This window comes from Canis aureus, chromosome 6, assembly GCF_053574225.1.
Source record: "Canis aureus isolate CA01 chromosome 6, VMU_Caureus_v.1.0, whole genome shotgun sequence".
NCBI lineage: Eukaryota > Metazoa > Chordata > Mammalia > Carnivora > Canidae > Canis > Canis aureus.
This window is the reverse complement of record NC_135616.1, coordinates 61,519,392-61,532,280: the sequence shown is the minus strand read 5'-3', so window position 1 is coordinate 61,532,280 and position 12,889 is coordinate 61,519,392. Positions and strand designations below refer to the sequence as shown.

The 12,889-nt window shown below is 41.0% G+C and overlaps 1 pseudogene; it reads right to left on the bottom strand.

The window, feature by feature from the left end:
• Positions 1-547: 547 nt before the first annotated feature.
• On the bottom strand, positions 548-12,445 carry LOC144316566 (YTH domain-containing family protein 1-like; annotated as a pseudogene).
• Positions 12,446-12,889: the final 444 nt, after the last annotated feature.

Below are 12,889 nucleotides of genomic sequence, written 5' to 3'. Positions count from 1 at the left end.
CCACATGGTGCCTGACGCTCTGCACCAACACAGCATGCTCCCGAATCTGAAAACCTCAAATCTCTCTTTCTGTCTAGTAGAAACATCAAATGGACAGACAAGTATTTTAGACAGATGACAAACGAGCCGAACGAGGTGATCATTTAACCCACTGATTTCAGCATTTTGAAAAGTATTTAAACAGAATACAGTAAATGACGAAAGAAGTCATGGTTTCTCCTGTCGCTATAAAGCAGTAAAAGGGTGAGAAATAAGTCCCCTATAACGATGTTAAATGGGGCAGCCCCGTTGGCTCAGCGGTTTAGTGCCTGCCTTGGGCCCAGGGTGTGACCCTGGAGACCTGGGATCGAGTCCCGCGTTGGGCTCCCTGCATGGAGCCTGCTTCTCCCTCTGCCTGTGTCTCTGCCTCTCTCTCTCTCTCTCCTCTGTGTCTCTCATGAATAAATAAATAAAATCTTAAAAAAAAAAAAAAAGATGTTAAATGACAGTGACTGTGAGTAAGAACATAACTTCTGCCAAACAACCACAAGAGAAGCTTCGGGATGTATTAGGTTTTCTGTTCTGTCGTGAGGGTACTTGGGTTTCTCGTGACATCTGACTGATGAGCGGACAACACACACTTCTTTATCAGTGAGCTCTGTAATCCTAGAATTCGCAGAAAAATACAAATGAACGCAGATCCATCTGGGAAAAAATAAAATACAAAGAGCGTAAAGATGCAAGGAGTGGGGCCCTGCCCGAGACAACCGCACCAAGCCCGTGTTCTCTTAAACCTTTTCAAACGTCAGCACGTGGAGGAAAGTGGTTGGTCCTTATGGGTGGTTTCGATTCCGCGGTTCCTTGCGCACCTCCTCCTCCTCCTCCTGGCACTTCTCCCAGAGAGAAAAGCCCTCAAAGATGGAGGTTGTGTGCTTGCAGGAAACCAGCATTTTCAGCACCTGCTTTGCTTTTTCTAAGGGCCCCTTGGGCCATCGGGGCTGCCCCCAGGTGGAGTTCTTAATGGAGCCGTGTTGCCGGCCTCGGAGTAGCTTTGTATTATGAACACGCATCTTTCTCTTTTTCTTTCTTTCTTTCTTTCTTTCTTTCTTTCTTTCTTTCTTTCTTTCTTTCTTTCTTCTTCTTTCTCTTTCTTTCTTTCTTTCTTTCTTCTTCTTTCTTTCTTTTCTTTCTTTCTTTCTTTCTCTTTCTTTCTTTCTTTCTCTTTCTTTCTTCTTTCTCTTTCTTTCTTCTTTCTTTCTTTCTTTCTTTCTTTCTTTCTTTCTTTCTTCTTCTTTCTCTTTCTTTTCTTTCTTTCTTTCTTTCTTTCTCTTTCTTTCTTTCTTTCTCTTTCTTTCTTCTTTCTTTCTTTCTTTCTTTCTTTCTTCTTCTTTCTCTTTCTTTTCTTTCTTTCTTTCTTTCTTTCTTTCTCTTTCTTTCTTTCTTTCTTCTTTCTTTCTTCTTTCTTTTCTTTCATTTTCCTTCTTTCTCTCTCTTTCCTCTCTCTTTCATCTCTCTCTTCTTTCTCTCATTCATTCATTCATTCATTCGTTCATTCATGACAGAGAGAGACAGAGGCAGAGACCCAGGCAGAGGGAGAAGCAGGCCCCATGCAGGGAGCCCGCCGCGGAACTCGATCCCGGGTCTCCAGGGTCACACCCTGGGCCCAAGGCAGTGCTAAATCTCTGGGCCCCCCGGGCTGCCCCACGCGTCCACTTTTCAGATTCCAATCAAACTCTTTAGGGTCGCAGCTGTGGGCAGCTTTCAGCTTTTCGGGAAGCGGGTGGGGCTCCACGGCGGGGGCAGAAGGCGGCCGGGTATCTGCAGGCGAGTTGCCGTCTCGGCCGGTGCCTCGGCTCTGCCCGGATGCCGCGTGTCTCCGGCGAGGGGCGGCCCAGCGGCTTTGGGGTGGCCGCGGAGGCCTTGGATACTGGGTTGGGCCAAAGCTGGGGGCGGGGGGCGGGGGGCGCTGAGCGGGAAGAGGCTGCAGAGTTGGCTGGGGCGGTGGGGCGGCCGCGGCGGCGGGAGCCGTGGGCACGGGCCGCTGGTTGTCCCACGTGCCGACGTCCATGTTAATGATGCTTTATGCGTGGAGGGGCAGGGCGGCCCCAGGCACAGGCCCGCTTCTTGCTTTCATTTTCGGCTGCGGTTTGGCGGGCTCGCTGGCGATGGCAGCCCACGAGGTTGGCTCCGAAACCGGCATGTGGACGATCGCGCCACCGTTGCCAGAAGGGACCCCCGTCGTCGCCACCCAGCTGGCGACCGACCCCACAGTCTTGACGGCAGAGGGGGTGACGTCCCCATCTTCAGAGCCACCATGCACGGCTCCAGCTGTTCATCCCGGGGGCCTTGTCGAGAGGTGCCGTGAAGGCCTGTCTCCCGTCCACAACGGGGCCACCCGGGGGCTTGGCGGGTGAGGGCGGCTGCTCCCATACGCCCAGCTCAGCTGCTCCCCCGAGCCCCGCTCGTCCCCCAGCCTGAGAAGGCAGGGTTTTCAGGGAGGAAATTGAACCTGTGCTGATAGGTGTTGTTCCCCAGACCCCGGGCTGCCCAACAGCATCATGCATCAAATGATGGTCTCCGTTCCCGAGCTGTCCCTAAGTGGTGAGCTGTGGGAGCAGAGGGCCCCCTCCGGTAGACCAGGTGCCTCGTCGACGGAGTGAGGACATCCGACGGCCGTGGGCAATAGCCCGACAGGTGAGGATCCGCCGTGGGGGGACAGCTGTTACTCTGATTTGACTGTCCAGAAGGGTGGGGCTCAAGGTCATTGTGGTCATTGTCATGGACTGTATCCTTCTGATGCAAAGAACCTTTTTTTTTTTTTTTTAAGATTTTATTTATTTATTCATGAGAGACACACAGAGAGAGAGAGAGGCAGAGACACAGGCGGAGGGAGAAGCAGGCTCCATGCAGAGAGCCCGATGCGGGACTCGATCCCGGGGCTCCAGGATCAGGCCCTGGGCTGGAGGCAGGTGCTGAGCCACTGAGCCACCCCGGGCTGCCCTGCAAAGAACCATTATGTACTTTATTATCTTGTCCTTTTGTTCTCTGGGGGTCCACGCTGGTGGCCGACCTGCTTCATGAACGGCCCCGCGCAGCGTGGGCCTCCCCGCGAGGCCGCACCTGTCACCTGCGCTCTTGTGGCCCCTGGGCCACCGCCTCCTCCCCGGGCGCCCGCCGGGCGTTGGCGGCAGCGACTCCTGGGCGCGGGCCCACGAGCCTCGACGGGATGCACTGACCAGGAGCCTCTCTTCAGTATTCTTATCTTTTTATTTTTGACTATTTTTTTTAAAAAAAGATTTTATTTATTTATTTGAGAGAGAGAGCCCTAGAGAGACAGAATGAACACGAGTGGGGGGATAGAGAGAGAGAGAGGGAGATGACGGCTTCATCCTAGGAACCTGGGATCACGACTTGAGCTGAAGGCAGATGCTAAAACTGACTGAGCCACCTAGGCGCCCCTTGACTGATTTATTTTTATTTTTCTAGGGCCATTATTTTTCTTCTGAACTGACTTGGCATTTTTGCATTAATTTCTATTCTTTTAATGGTTATACTAAAAAATTTACTACCCATACTTAAAACCTAACTTGTACAATAATTTTTAAAAGATTTATTTATTTATTTAAAGATTGATTGATTGATTTACCTAAGGTGGGAGAGGGACAAAGGAAGAGGGAGAGAAAAATCTCCAGCTGACTCTGCGGAGCACAGAGCCTGACTGGGGGCTCAATCTCATGAGCCTGAGACCATGACCTGAACCAAAATCAAGAGACAGGTGCTAAACCAACTGAGCCACCCGCATGCCCCTGTACAGTATTTTCTTAGACTCAGTTTGAAGATATGAAGTATAACACATATGGAAATGTGTACAAATTATAGGTACTATTTAGTAAATAGTTACAAAACAAATACCTGTGTGCAACTCAGATTAAAAACCATAAGAAGCACCCCCAGAAACTTGTCTATTTCATTCCAATTATAAATTCCTTCCTCTTATTTAGAAGTAATCTTTATCCTTAATTTATAATAATAGTTTCTTTGCATTATTGGTTGTATATATATATATATATATCCAAAACAAGGAGTTTGGATTTACTTTTTGAAATTTATGTAAATGCAACAATACAGCAAGTTTTTCTCTTCTGGTTTGCTTCTTTCCCTCAGCTTTGTTTTTGAAATCCGTTCATATTTTTGTATGTAGTTCCAATTATATGGTTGGTTCATTCATTTTCTTTCTTGTACAGCATTCCATTATATGATTATCTCACAATGTGTTTATCTACTTAAGTATTCATGGCCATTTGGGCTGGTTCCAGTGTTTGAAAACTGCGAATGATGGACTAAGGACATTATTGCATGTAGATGCTAATGTAGCCTATCCTTGAATTTCTGCCTAAGAACAGAATTATTATACCCAAGGAACTTTAGTGGATAATGGAAAACAATTTTCCAAACTAGTTGATCCAATTTATACTCGCATCTGTTGTGTATAAGGGTCCTTGTGACTCTACATCTTTAATGTAGTGTTATTAGGGGGTGCCTGAGTGGCTCAGTCGGTTAAGTATCTGCTTTTGGCTTATGATTCCAGGGTCCTGAGACTGAGTCCCAGCTCTGGCTTTCTGCTTCTCCCTCTCCCTCTGCTTGTGCTATCTCTCTCTGTCAAATAAATAAATAAAATCTTTTAAAAAATGTAGTATTATCAGTACATTTTTGCCAGTCTGGAGATTGTATAGTAGTATTTCATTGTGGTTTTAAAATGCTTATTGCTATAAAAAGATTACATATATTTTTCTATATTTGTTGATCATTTAAATTTCTTCTTTAGCTAAGTGTGTATTCTGTTCTTTTACCTACTTTACAGTTGGGTTGTCTACCTTGTTTTCATTGATTTGTAGGAGTACTTTTTATATATTCTGAAATTAAGTATTTTGATGATTGTTTTAATGCTGTTGAAAGTCATATCTATTTAAAATTTAATTTTGCAGGGGATCCCTGGGTGGCGCAGTGGTTTGGCGCCTGCCTTTGGCCCAGGGCGCAATTCTGGAGACCCGGGATCGAATCCCACGTCGGGCTCCCAGTGCATGGAGCCTGCTTCTCCCTCTGCCTATGTCTCTGCCTCTCTCTCTCTCTCTCTGTGTGTGACTATCATAAATAAATAAAAATTTTTAAAAAATTTAATTTTGCAGTAGTTGGTTCCTACTGTATAAAAGTTCAAATGATTTTTATGTATATCATAAAAATCATATAGTTTTCATGTCTAGTTGCCTTTCTAGATTCTCTTATTCTCATGATTTTTCCACAAATTCTTTTTTAAAAGATTTATTACTTTATTTGAGAGAGAAAGAAAGCATCTCACAATTGATGAGATCATGACCTGAGCCAAAAGCAAGAGTCAGACACTTAACTGACTGAGCCACTCAGGCACTGCTCCACAAATTCTTTTAGATGTTCTACATAAACAATAATATCTGTAAATAATACCAGTTTTATTTCTTCCTTTTTAATCCTTATGCTTTTCATTTATTTTTCATGTTTATTGCACTGATTATGATTTCCAGTACAATGTTGAATAGAAATTGTGAAAATGGTTATCCTTGTCTTATTCAAGATTGCAAGAATGAACTTTAAACTTTTGTAATTGGTTATAGATTGTCTTCATCAGTCATTGGGCCAATAATGCTAATGATTAGAAAAAAGATCAGCAAATTAAACTCTAAGGTGATAAAAAGAAGGAAAAACATCAGTAAAATATTAATGAAATAGAAAACAAATTTATAATTGTGATTTTTAAAATATTTTACTTAAATTCAATTTGCCAACGTATAGTATAACACCCAGTGCTCATCCCATGAAGTGCCCTCCTTAGTGCTTGTCATCCAGTTACCCCATCCCTCATTCTCCTCCCCTTCTGCAACCCTTTGTTTGATTTCCAGAGTTAGGATTCTTTCATGGTTTATCTTTCTTTCTAATCTTTCCCCATTCAGTTTCCCTCCTTTCCCTTAGAGCTCCTTTCACTATTTCTTATATTCCACACATGTGTGAAACCATATGATAATTGTCTTTCTCCGATTGACTTATTTCACTCAGCCTCATAGCCTCCAGTTCCATCCATGTTGAAGCAAATGTAGGCATTCATCTTTTCTGATGGCTAATATTCCATTGTATACATAGACCTCATCTTCTTTATCCATTCATCTGTTGAAGGACATCATGGCTCCTTCCACAATTGGCTATTGTGAACATTGCTGCTATAAACATTGCTCAGGTGTCCTGTCATTTCACTACATTTGTATGTTTGGGGTAAATACCCAGTAATGCAATTGCTGAGTCATAGGGTAGCTCTATTTTAACTTCTTGGGGGACCTCCACACTGTTTTCTAGAGTGGCTGTACCAGCTTACATTCTCACCAACAGTGCAAGAGGGTTCCCCTTTCTCTGTATTCTTACCAGCATTTGTTGTTTCCTGTCATGTTAATTTTAGCCATTCTCACTGGTGTAAGGTAATATCTTATTATGGTTTTGATTTCTTTTTCCCTGATGGCAAGTGACATGGAGCATTTTTTCATGTGCTTATTGGCCATGTGCATGTCTTCTTTGGAGAAATTTCTGTTCATGTCTTCTGACCATTTCATGACTGGATTGTTTGTTTCTTGGCTTTTTAGTTTGGTAAATTCTTTATAGATCTTGGATACTAGCCCTTTATCTGATGTGTCACTTGCAAGTATCTTCTCCTATTCTGTAGGTTGTCTTTTAGTTTTGTTGATTCTTTTCTTTGTTATGCAAAAGCTTTTTATCTTGATGAAGTCCCAGTAGTTCATTTTGCTTTTGTTTCTCTTGCCTTCATAGATGTGTCTTGCAAGAAGTTGCTTTGGCCAAGTTCAAAAAGGTTGTTGTCTCTGTTCTCCTCTAGTATTTTGATGGATTCTTGTCTCACATTTAGATCTTCCAACCATTTTGAGTTTATCTTTGTATATTGTGTAAGAGAATGGTCCATTTTCATTCCTCTGCATGTGGCTGTCCAAATTTCCCAACCATTTATTGAAGAGACTGTCCTTTTCCAGTGGATAGTCTTTCCTGCTTTGTCAAATATTAGCTGACTATAGAGTTGAGTGCCTATTTCTGGGTTCTCTATTCTGTTCCTTTGATCTATGTGTCTGTTTTTGTGTTAATACCATACTGTCTTGGGCAGCCTGGGTGGCTCAGTGGTTTAGTGCCACCTTCAGCCCAGGGCCTGACCCTGGGGACCCAGGATCAAGTCCCACATCAGGCTCCCTGCATGGAGCCTGCTTCTCCCTCTGCCTGTGCCTCTGCCTCTCTCTCTCTCTCTCTCTCTCTCTGTGTCTCTCATGAATAAATAAATAAAATCTTTAAAAAAATACTATACTGTCTTGATGATCACAGCTTTGTAATACAATTTGAGGTTCAGGCTTTGTGATGTCCCCAGCTTTAGTTTTCTTTTTCAGGATTCCTCTGACTATTCAGAGTCTTTTCTGGTTCCATGCAAATCTTAAGATTATTTGTTCCAACTCTGAAGAAAGTCCATGTTATTTTGATAGGGATTGCATTGAATGTATAAATTGCTCTGGGTAGCATAGACATTTTCGCAATATTTATTCTTCCAATCCATGAGCTTGTAAAGTTTTCCCATCTCTTTATGTCTTCCTTGATTTCTTTCATATATGTTCTGTAGTTTTTAGAGGATAGATCCTTTACCTCTTTGGTTAGGTTTATTTCTTGTATCTTATGGTTTTGGGTGCAATTGTAAATGGGATTGATTCCTTAATTTCCCCTTTTTCAGTCTCATTGTTAGTGTATATAAATGCCACTGATTTCTAGGCATTGATTTTGTGTGCCGTTGCATTGCTGAATTGCTGTATGAGTTCTAGCAATCTTGGGGTGGAGTCTTTGGGTTTTCTATATACAGTACCATGTCATCTGCGAAGAGGGAGAGTTTGACTTCTTCTCTGCCAATTTGAATGCCTTTTATTTCTTTTTGTTGTCTGATTGCTGAGGCTAGGACTACTAGTACTATGTTGACTATTAGTACTATGTAGGACTACTAGTACTAGTACTCACCAACAGTGGTGAGAGTGGACATCCCTGTCATATTCCTGATCTTAGGGAAAAGGCTCTCAATTTTTCTCCATTGAGAATGATATTCACTATGGGCTTTTCATAAATGGCTTTTATGATACTGAGAAATGTTCCCTCTATCCCTACACTTTGAAGAATTTTAGTCAGGAATAAAGCAAATGTTTTGTCAGATGCTTTCTCTGCATCTATTGAGAGATCATATGGTTCTTGCCTTATCTTTTATTGATATGATCCATCACATTGATTGTTTTACGAATGTTGAATGACCCTTGCATCCCAGGGGTAAATCCCACTTGGTTGTGGTGAATAATCCTCTTAATGTACTGTTGGATCCTATTGGCTAGTATCTTGGTGAGAATTTTTGCATCCAAGTTCATTGGGGATATTGGTCTGTAATTCTCCTTTTTGGTGGGGTCTTTGTCTGGTTTTGGGATAAAGGTAATGTTGGCCTCATAGAACGAGTTTGGAAGTATTCCCTCCATTTCTATCCTTTGAAATGGCTTTAGTAGAATAGGTATTATTTCTTTAAATATTTGGTAGAATTCCCCTGGGAAGCCATCTGGCCCTGGACTTTTGTTTCTTGGGAGGTTTTTGGTGACTACTTTAATTTCCTTGATGGTTATTGGCCTGTTCAGGTTTTCTATTTCTTCCTGTTTCAGTGTTGGTAATTTGTAGGTTTCCAGAAATGTGTCCATTTCTTCCAGATTGCCTAATTTGTTGGCATACAGTTGTTTATAATAAGTTTTTAAAATCGTTTGTATTTTTTTGGTATGAGTTGTGATCTCTCTTCTTTTGTTCATGATTTTATTAATTTGAGTCTTTTCTCTTTTTGATAAGTATGGCTAGAGGTTTATCTATCTTGTTAATACTTTCAAAGAACCAGCTCCTGGTTTCACTGACAGCCTTGCTGGATAAAATATTCTTGGCTGCATGTTTTTCTTGTTTAGTACACTGACTATATCATGCCAGCCCTTTCTGGCCTGCCAGGTCTCTGATATTTCTCCCCATATAAATTAGGAATCTCTTGTCTTAAGCTGCGTTTAGAATTTTCCCCTTATCTCTGAAATTTGCAAGCTTCACTATTAAATGTCAGGGTGTTGATCAGTTTTTGTTGATTTTGGGGCGTGGTCCTCTCTATCTCTTGGGTATGAATGCCTGTTTCCTTCCCCAGATTAGAGAAATTCTCAGCTATGATTTGCTCAAATATATTTTGTGGTCCTCTCTCTCTTCACACCTTCTGGATTCCCAATAAGACAAATATCATTCCTTCTCAAACTATCATTTATTTCCCAAAGCCTCTCCTAGTGGGTTCTTAATTGTTTTTCTCTTTTTTCCTCAGCTTCCTTCCTTTCCATCAACTTGTCTTCTATGTTACTCATGCTCTCTTCTACCTCATTAACCCTGGCAGTTAGAACATCCAGGTTAGACTGCATCTCAGTTAGATTTTTAATTTTGGCCTGGTTAGATCTCAATTCCATAGTAAGAGAATCTTTAGAGTCCTTTATACTTTTTTCAAGAGCCACCAGTAATTTTATAATTGTACCCCTGAATTGTATCTCTGACATGCTACTTAAATCCATATCCATTAGATCTGTGACAGAGAGTATTACTTCTGGTTCTTTCTTTTGTGGTGAATTCTTCCTTCTAGTCATTTTGTCCAGTGTAGAATGGCCATATGAACGAGCAGAGTCAAAAATATCAACCATTACCTAAGTAAAATACACCCTAGACAATTCTGAAGATGTCAGGGACCAGAAAAGAAAAGTAAAAGAAAAGAAAAGAAAAAGAAAAGAAAAAAAAATAAAAAAGAAAAGAAAAAGAAAAGAAACCATGAAAGCAAAAAACAAATTTAAAGCAACAGTAAAAATTAAAAAAAAAAAAAATGGGGAGGATGTGGTGGGGGAGATAGAATATAGTCTCACAGAATGGTCTAAGAGGGTGACCCTCTTGGTTCTGAGTGTATTTTGTTCTGTATGGTAGAAGGTGCTAAATTTAAAATTTATATAAACCGGCAAAATTTATATAGAGACACAACAACAACCACCACAGAAACAAAAAACAAGATAAAAGAGAGGGGTGGAATGGGAAGGAAGAGAGAATATATAATCTCACAGAGTGCACCAATATGGTGCTCCACTTGTTTCTGAGTGTATATTGGTCCATATGTTAGAAGGTACTAAATTCCAAAATTGTAAAACTAAACAAGACCAAAAACTCCCATAACTTATATATCTACAAAAATTAAATTGAATATATTGAAAGAAATCCAAAAATAAAGGATATATCTATGATGTGTAATTATAAAGATATGAAAGTCAACAGGGAAAAAACTTAAAAATGAAGAATTGATAAAATATTGTAGTTAAACAGGAAAAACGAAAAACTATTGGAATTTTTTTTACCTGAAAGATAAACGAATCATAAGGAAAAAACCTTGAGTTGTATATACTATTTTCCCTCAGTCCTGGAGCTTTCCAGTACTGCTTGGTCAGTAAACTTGTTCGTCTCCTGTTCTTTTAACTGTTCTGGGGGAGGGGCCTATTGCACTGATACTCAGAGGTCTGTGCCTTGGTAGGAGATGCCTTGCCCCTTGCCAGGTGGCTGGGCCCTGTGTAAAGTTGTTGTCTTCTTTGCTCCCTAAAGGCTGCATCTCTCCCAGGTGAAAGGAGGAAATAAAATGGTGGCAGCCAGATCTCCAGCCCTAGAGCCAAGAGCTCCCTGTGTGTACCAAACTACAGTCTCTCAGTGCACACTGGCTTAGATCCTCCTGAATAATTTTTATGAGCCTAGAAAATTATCAGAAATCAGAATTAAGGAATGCCTTAGTAGCTCATTTGGTTAAGCATCTGATTCTTGCTTGATCTCAGCTCAGGTCTCGATCTCACAGTTGTGAATTCAAGCCCCATATGGACTCCATGCTGGGCATGGAGCCTACTTAAAAAAAAAAAGAAGAGGGATCCCTGAGTGGGTCAGTGGTTTAGCGCCTGCCTTTGACCCAGGGTGTGACCCTGGAGTCCCGGGATCGAGTCCCACATCGGGCTCCCTGCATGGAGCCTGCTTCTCCCTCTGCCTGTGTCTCTGCCTCTCTCTCTCTCTCTCTATCTCTCATAAATAAATAAAATCTTTTAAAAAAGAGAGAAAAAAGAAGAAAAGAAAAAGAAATCAGAATTAATTAATATCAACCCCTCTTCAAATATAAAAACCTCAATACCCTTTAATTTTATTCCTCCTACTGTGCTAACTTTGTCCAGGGTTTTATCCTTATCCTTTCTTTAGTTCCATAAATTCAACATTGCTCTTTCTAAATTATACAGTCAATATTTGCTTTGATTTATTACATACACATTTACTGCTTTATTTGTTTCAGGGTAGATTTCTCAATAATAAAGAATCTTAGTTTTGGTTAATATAAGCATTTCTTTATGTTACACATTTTAAAAAGAGATTTTATTTATTTGTGAGAAAGAGAGTGAGAGGGAGAAAGCGAGAGAGAGAATGAGCAGGGAGAAAAGGCAGAGGGAGAGGGAGATGCAGACTCCCTGCTAAGCAGGGAGCCCAATGCAGGGCTCCATCCATCAATGCTTAACTGACTGAGCCACCCAGGTGCCCCTATGTTGCACATTCTTAAAAGATAGTTTTGTCTCTCAACAATTTGAAGAAATTATCTCATCTCTCTAATTTACGTTGCTGCTGTTGCTATCATTCCAACTGCTATTCCTTTGTACGTGATCTCATTTTTTCAAGATTTTTAAAAAATTTAGTCTACTTGGAATGTATTGGGATTCTACAGAGATTCATGCTTTTATTATATCTCAAGAATTACAAACACTATGTGTTTAAATTTTGCCTCTCCTTTCTATTATCTTATTCTGGAACTCTGTCTAGGTCTGTGTTAACCTTCTCTTTCTGTCCTCCACATGTCTTTCATATCTCCTGTATCCTTGTCTCTTTGTGATGCATTCTGTGTAATTTCTTAAGATCTATCATCATTAATTTTCTCTGCTGATGTGTTTACTGGTTAAGTATTGATTGAGTTTTAAAAATTTCAACAGCTATATTTTCATTTTTATATATTTCACTTCCCCTTTTAGTTGGTTATCTTTATAATGGAATCCTTTATTTCTTTAAACATTTCATATGTTTGCTCAAAACTTATAAGTATCCTCTTATAATTCTGTACAGGAAGTTTTAGGTGTCTAAATCTGTTCTTTATTGTTTTTAGTGACTGTAATAGTGCTACCTCCTGATTTTTTGGTAACCTTTAATTTTTATCAAATTGCCTTATCTTACTTACTATGCGGCATTTCACTGGATCTAAATTAGGCAGCAGTCCAACACAGAGGATTTGCATTGTGCTTCTGCTGATACCCATGGGGTTCCCACAGCTAAGGATCATTTTAGTTCCCTCTAATAACCCTAGATCACCTGAGAATTAAGACTCAACTCAATACTTCAGTGCTGGCCGAAGGCTCAGTATCCCAGTAGCAGTGCTGCTGCTGGGATTAGCCTTCAGATTCTCAGGGCAATCCAGCCCCACTTGGCTGCCTGCTACTCCTATCTCCCAGCTCTGGCCACAGCTAAGTCTATCCACAACTACTCCTCCTGCCAGAAAGACACTAAGGGAACTTCCAGAACTTCTGTAAAACTCACAATACCTCAGACACCTGTCCTAGCCACAGCTTGTAATTCTGTAGGAGGGATGTCCCACAGAATACTTATTCTACATGAGAACCAGAAACAAAAATTATAAAGTGAATGCTTAGTCTTGATTTGTAGGCAGGGAGGTATCTGCACTGCTATCAACAACCTTCTCTAT